This window comes from Triticum dicoccoides, chromosome 5A (assembly GCF_002162155.2).
Source record: "Triticum dicoccoides isolate Atlit2015 ecotype Zavitan chromosome 5A, WEW_v2.0, whole genome shotgun sequence".
Classification (NCBI taxonomy): domain Eukaryota; kingdom Viridiplantae; phylum Streptophyta; class Magnoliopsida; order Poales; family Poaceae; genus Triticum; species Triticum dicoccoides.
This window is the reverse complement of record NC_041388.1, coordinates 528,529,679-528,535,691: the sequence shown is the minus strand read 5'-3', so window position 1 is coordinate 528,535,691 and position 6,013 is coordinate 528,529,679. Positions and strand designations below refer to the sequence as shown.

At 41.6% G+C, this 6,013-nt stretch overlaps 1 long non-coding RNA gene across 6 annotated transcripts; it reads right to left on the bottom strand.

Annotated features, from left to right (window-relative positions):
- Nucleotides 1-574: 574 nt before the first annotated feature.
- On the bottom strand, nt 575-4,209 carry LOC119302527. 6 transcript variants are annotated; one of them, XR_005147633.1, is made up of 9 exons: nt 3,712-4,209; nt 3,570-3,610; nt 3,335-3,428; nt 3,088-3,203; nt 2,938-3,013; nt 2,303-2,347; nt 1,459-2,175; nt 1,292-1,363; nt 575-1,192 (listed from the first exon to the last, which is right to left on the bottom strand). It is a non-coding gene; the product is annotated as an uncharacterized LOC119302527 (long non-coding RNA). The 6 variants fall into 6 exon arrangements; XR_005147634.1 differs by having other exon boundaries at nt 1,459-1,688; nt 1,771-3,013; XR_005147635.1 differs by having other exon boundaries at nt 1,459-1,681; nt 1,771-3,013.
- Between the last annotated feature and the right edge of the window lie 1,804 nt (nt 4,210-6,013).

Sequence of the window (6,013 nt, the reverse complement as noted above, 5' to 3'; positions counted from 1 at the left end):
CCCAATCAATCGCATACATAGGAAAAAGCAATAAGGCAGAAAATACGCATCTCAAATCACAATAAACACATCCCACGGATATGGCTTTTGCAACCTTGGCACTTCGAATATATTGCTAATGGAGAGCCATGCTAAAGTTGAAATAGGGGCCCGTCCCCAACTCCTGGACTACAGCCTTCACGACATCCAGCATGATGGAGCCGGACCAGAGCAAGTCCATGTCAGAGACACGCAGTGGCAACGGCCACAACCGACCATGCGCGGTCGTGAGGTCTGGATGGAGACACATGAACCGAAGTGTTATATACAGATAGGCATGGGCATTCGGTTCTAACTCAACCGATCAATTCGGTTCCGGGTTTTGACAACTTTGGTTACACCTTCTCACAAGGGTAGTTATAGCTTGGAGGTATTGACATGCATATAGATATATCAACAACAACAGTTTTTTTTAATGAAACTTGCAAATAAATTATATGCATCGTACCTCTGTAAGTGATGACAATGTACAACAACATAAAGTTTTGAACTAAAGCATATAGTAATCACATTGTCTATGGCTGCTGCACGCCAATGTTTTAATAAGAACAACAAAAAAAGCATTCTTATCACAAGAGTGCTAAATACAATACAACCTTACTTTCTTTTTATAGATTAAGATTACAAATGAATAGTCTAATAGTTAAGATCCACAATCCTTGGTAGCACAATCTTGGACAATAGCACCCCAAACCCCTATTTACCTCTAGCAGAATCGTTGCCCTACTGCAGCGCTCCGTGATGTGACTATGATGGAGTGTAGCGAGGCCGAACATGCAGACACCGCAAGCGCCGCTCCTTCGGTGAGGCCTCAACCCACGCACGTCGTGGTCATCCAGTCCCGAGTCGGCTGTTGTGTCGGGCGCGTGTGTGATAGCTTCTACTCCCTCTGTAAACTAATATAAGAGCGTTTAGATCACTACTTTAGTATTCTAAACGCTCTTATATTAGTTTACGGAGGGAGTACATGCTACTGCTGTGTACGTGTGCTTGCTTGGTGTTTGTTTGTTGTGCTAGCTGTCGTGCGCACTTGCGTTGTGTCGGATAGGAAAGGTCATAGGCGCTTACTTGTCTTGTAAAACTACACAAGTTTTCCATTTTTCATTATAACTTTCCAAGCATTCTTATCAGAAGCAAGCGAAGTGTCAACATCCTGCAGCCAAAGTAGAATCTGTACTCAAGGCAAGGTAAATAAACAACAGTAGGTTGTCTGCACTTAATGCAAACTGAAGAACATGGGTTGATATTTCACCAATATATGAAGCCAACTGAAGAACATGGGTTGAGATTTCGCCAATATACGAAGCCAACTTGTCTTCTAACACTAACAGAAAGAAACAAAAAAATTATGACTCCACGAACATATCATTAGGTTGACCTTGCCTTGACACTTTCAATACATAGTTAGAGCATAAAAACCTGAGCTTCATGACTGTCCTCTGTAGCATGGTGAAGGCTTCAATAACACGTCCCAGGCCCAGGCAGGCGAGCGACAATAGTGTGGATGTGGCCCAGCCTCGCTCCGAAAGCAACACAGATTGAGAAAAGCCTCCTTCCAAAGCAGCATCATACTCCTTCAATGATTCGATGTGAAGCAAACACCAGTTACAATGAACCAGGGTTGCTCGGCTCCATTCCAATTCTATGTACTTGACATTGTCAAGGTTATCAAAATAAACATCGTAACTTTTGCATTTTTGCTAAAGAAAGCCATTTTATATTTATAAGTACCTCTGAAATTATGCAATGGCCTCAGCTATCTGTCCAAGAGAATTGACCATGATGCAACAATATTGATGCAACGGTATGCGTAAACTCTAGACTCCGACCTATGAGTGGAAGGCAAATCCAAATAAAGTTGAATACAACATATTATTAAATTTTATGCAGATTAATCCACTTGCATTTGAAAGAAAAAATTAAGACCAGGAAAAAAAATTCAAACTTTAGCATTCAAATTTACATCACAAATACTAAAGTTTTCATTGCCAATTGACACTTTATCCCTTCCTCTTTCTTATCCACGGTCCATCTTCTACCTGCTACATCTCTCCCACCTCCTCCCCCAAGAGATACACTGACATTTTTTTAGGCGCTAACTCTAGTATAACACGAATTTGAGTAAAACCTTCAGCCCTATGCATGAATCAAATACCATATTAGCTTCAAATTTGAATAGTAAATAACTATGAATTTCCCATGTTTATGCAAATCAAACATCAAATCTGCTCGTTCACAAAACATCTGTTTCATAGAGAGTTACCTTATAAACCTCTGCTCTGGAATTACATAGAGAGTTACCTTGATCCTGAATAGCGGCTTACAGTTACAATATGTGCGGCAAAAGTTATTAAGAAAATTGCGTTATTTACTTGCTCGCATCAATTTAAACTGACAGTTGCTGTAGCTATTTTCAAAAAGGAAATAGGATGGCAAAATAATACAAAGTTCCATTCTATAACCATAAGTAAACTCTGTCGTAAATCAAAGATAACTACTACAGGAGCTGATCCATGCTTTCATCCTCATATGTGACACTCTCTTATAATTAACCAGTTCTCCATATTATAACAACCATTGCATTGTAATACTGTAACTCTAATGAACAAAAGAAATCATTTTATCGGAAGCAGGGAGCAATTATAACAATACTGCAAATAGCGGACTATCCATGTATTCATCTTGACATAAAACATCTAATAATCTTGAAAAGCTAAATATAGGACGCATAAGCTACTCGATGGGGGCATAGGTACTCCATGACCTGATCCACCCTTTCAACATCAGAGTATTATGTACCACAAACACAACCAGCAGTAGGAAAATAAGACCAAAGACATATTACTATAGATTGCAGAGAACCAAATACCATGATTTCAATCCTCCTTGTCTACATACCTCAAGTGGAAAACCGGCCTACGAAGTTGCGGCGAACCGTAGAACACTGTCGGACGAGTTTAGTTCACTCCTGGCCCTACAGCATGTAACATTTTGATCTCTCTAAGCTTCAGTTTGGGAAGATCAGTGATAACAAAAATTGATACCCACCATGCAGCTACAAAGGCAATATTGTAGCTCTGATTTGAAGGCCACACTATAATCGAATCTTGCAGTATACTTCAGAAAGAGTTCAGAGAATTGCGAGAGTTGCGCTGGCATGGACTCTATCAAATTGCACAGTCAGAACAATTTGCTCACTATGTGCTAAAAAGGAAAATGCATAAAAACTGCTTGCTTAAATGTTGGTGCACCCATTGGCATTTAAATAAAATGCTAGTATATTATGGAGTCGGACCTCATCATCATGAACTATTGGAACAACACGCCAAAGAAGTGGTTCCCCTCAACCCTATTTTTTTCTTAGCATGAAACTGAACAATCCTGAAAGCCTGAAACGTGAATAATTACGTACAAAATTAGAACTGAATTTATGCAAGATAGTGTGAATTCTGGATGAAACAAGCAGTCAAACACCATGTGAATCAATAGCCGAATCCATGTGAAATTCTCAAGGGAACTAACTAACTTACTGGTGCAAATCCCCTTGGCGCATCACTTGGACCAGATAGAGCTGCAATAAGACAAAGGGGGGAGAAGCGCTAGTCACAATTCTGCATTTATCGACAGGTCCATTGGAGGAACAAGAAAAAACTCAGAGGAAAGGAGACTGACCAGGAAACAAATTAGGCCTGGAGTCGTCGGAATTGCACGAGCTTGGCCTCGAGGATGAGCCGCCGTAGCTTCTTGAGGTCGCAAAAAGAGGGAGTCGAAAGAGAGAGAGAGAGAGAGAGAGAGAGAGAGAGAGAGAGAGAGAGAGAGAGAGAGAGGCCGGGCCTGCAGGTCGCCATTGAGGTCCTGCCTGGGGCAGATTCCGGTCGAGGATCCTTCCTTCTTATTACAGGACCCTCCATAGCTTTGTGTTGGAGAAGAACACGGACCCTAACTCGATCCAGGACTCCTATCTCGATCCAAATCAGAGAAGCACGAGAACAATAGGTTGGAGATTGAGGAGGCTATGGGCGGCGCCGGAGAAGATTAGGGGCAGATGTGGAGGGGAAGGAGGACGGGCGGCGGACGGCTGGAGAAGAAGACTGGCGGGCGGCGGCGGACGGTCGGAGAAGAAGACCGAGGGCGGCGGCGGGCAGAGGCGGCGAGGAGAGCATACATCGAAGGAAGCCATCCGTCACTTTAAAAAGGACAGCGGGCTGAATATACTAAAGTACAGGGTGTTGTTTGCTAAAATGAAACGTTTTTCCCTGGCTACTCGGCCCAAGGCCCAACCGGATCGCAGCCCAGCTAAGCGACCAAGAAAGAACGTAGCAGTCAATCGAGTCGACAGTATTGCAATACAAAATTTAGTACCACCTTGAATATATTTTAATTTTCAACTGAAAGCGTAAATTAACGGGGGAAACGTATTGTGACAGTGAACCCACAGAGTCAATCCGTGCTTTATTATATACTAGCACATAAGCCCGTGCGTTGCAACGGGAGAAAAAATTGACATGCATTTTAATAACACAACACCCTTGCTTCGCAACGGACAGCCAGAAGGCCCAAGTCTACGACGTACCGATTGAAACCTAGCGTTTTTTTACGTAGGTACAGATTAGTACCACCTTGGATTTTGGAAAAAATATGGATGTTCTGCAAAAAAACGGAAAGCATAAATTCAAGGAAAAAAACATATTATGACGGTGAACCCGAAGAGTCAATCCGTACTTTATTATTATAGCAAACATGCCCGTGCGTTGCAACGGGTGAAAACAGCCCTCACACGCCCTTACCCACTGAGCATGATTAAAGACCTCACCCTCATGCCCATAACATAATAAACATGACTAATACCTCATTCTCAGGTCCACATCTTCCATTCAATATAACACCAGACACATGTTTCTGCTTGTCATATTTGTCGTCCTCGTCGCCGGTGGTCATAGTACCAGTTTTCACTAACCAAGGTTGGCCAGGTCCAACAGCTGGATTGTTGAACCGCCTTCGTGTCCGGCCATGATCAAGACCGTTGAACAAAGTTTTTTTAATCGGCTAGCTAATATAATAGGGAAAAGCATTGAAATAATATATGTCAGTGTCACCATGTAAAGTGAGTAGTTTGTGTCAGATAGACCATGAAATCTTAGTTGGACTTCTCTCATGCATTTTGACGGGTGTCACTGGGCGAGTGAGACTTGTCGTACGTGAAGACTTTATGGAGAAAAAAGATTCCTTCATATCCTAGTTTAATAAATTGAATTAAAACAATGCATCAGGTGGGCGTATTTCAAAAATTCCCCAAGTTTTATTAATAAGTATAGATTAAAAAAATCATGTTTTAAAAAATGTTTGCCTTTTCAAATTTAAAGTTCAAAATATATTTGAGTTTTTAAATTTTTGCAGATTCTAAAAATAATCACAACAGTACCTCCTAGTTTAAAAAAATGTTTGTGTTTTAAAAAATACTCAGTTTAAAAAAATATTTTTCTTTTGAAAAAAAATCGAGTTTAAATTTTTGTTAACAACTTTGCAAATTTTCGTGTTCTAAAATATATTCACTTTAAAAAGAAATCCTCTTAATATCTGGCGCGATTGTGCGCTTAATTTGAAATTTCGCGCGGCTAAATGAACACCAAGTCATGTTTGGCCTAGTGGTAGCCTTCTGAACGCTTTAGCATGAGTGTCTGAGTTCGAGTCCTTGCAGCGTATTAATTTTTCTTAGAAACGTTTTACTGGCGCAGGCTGTTGGTTCCCTAATGGGCCGGCCCATTGTGGCTCTGCGCGTCTGCTTTCTCTGCGCATCTGCTTTTTCTTTTTTGGCAGAAACGAATCGGAAGAACGATAAAACTACCGCACGACAAACCACCTCGGACGTACGAATTGTAAGACCTGTGTGCCGTGTGCGTGCGGAGAACGCGGCGTGGGCCGGCCCAAAGCAGCACGGTGTCAAACTACAGAAATTTTGATGCGGAGAACGCGG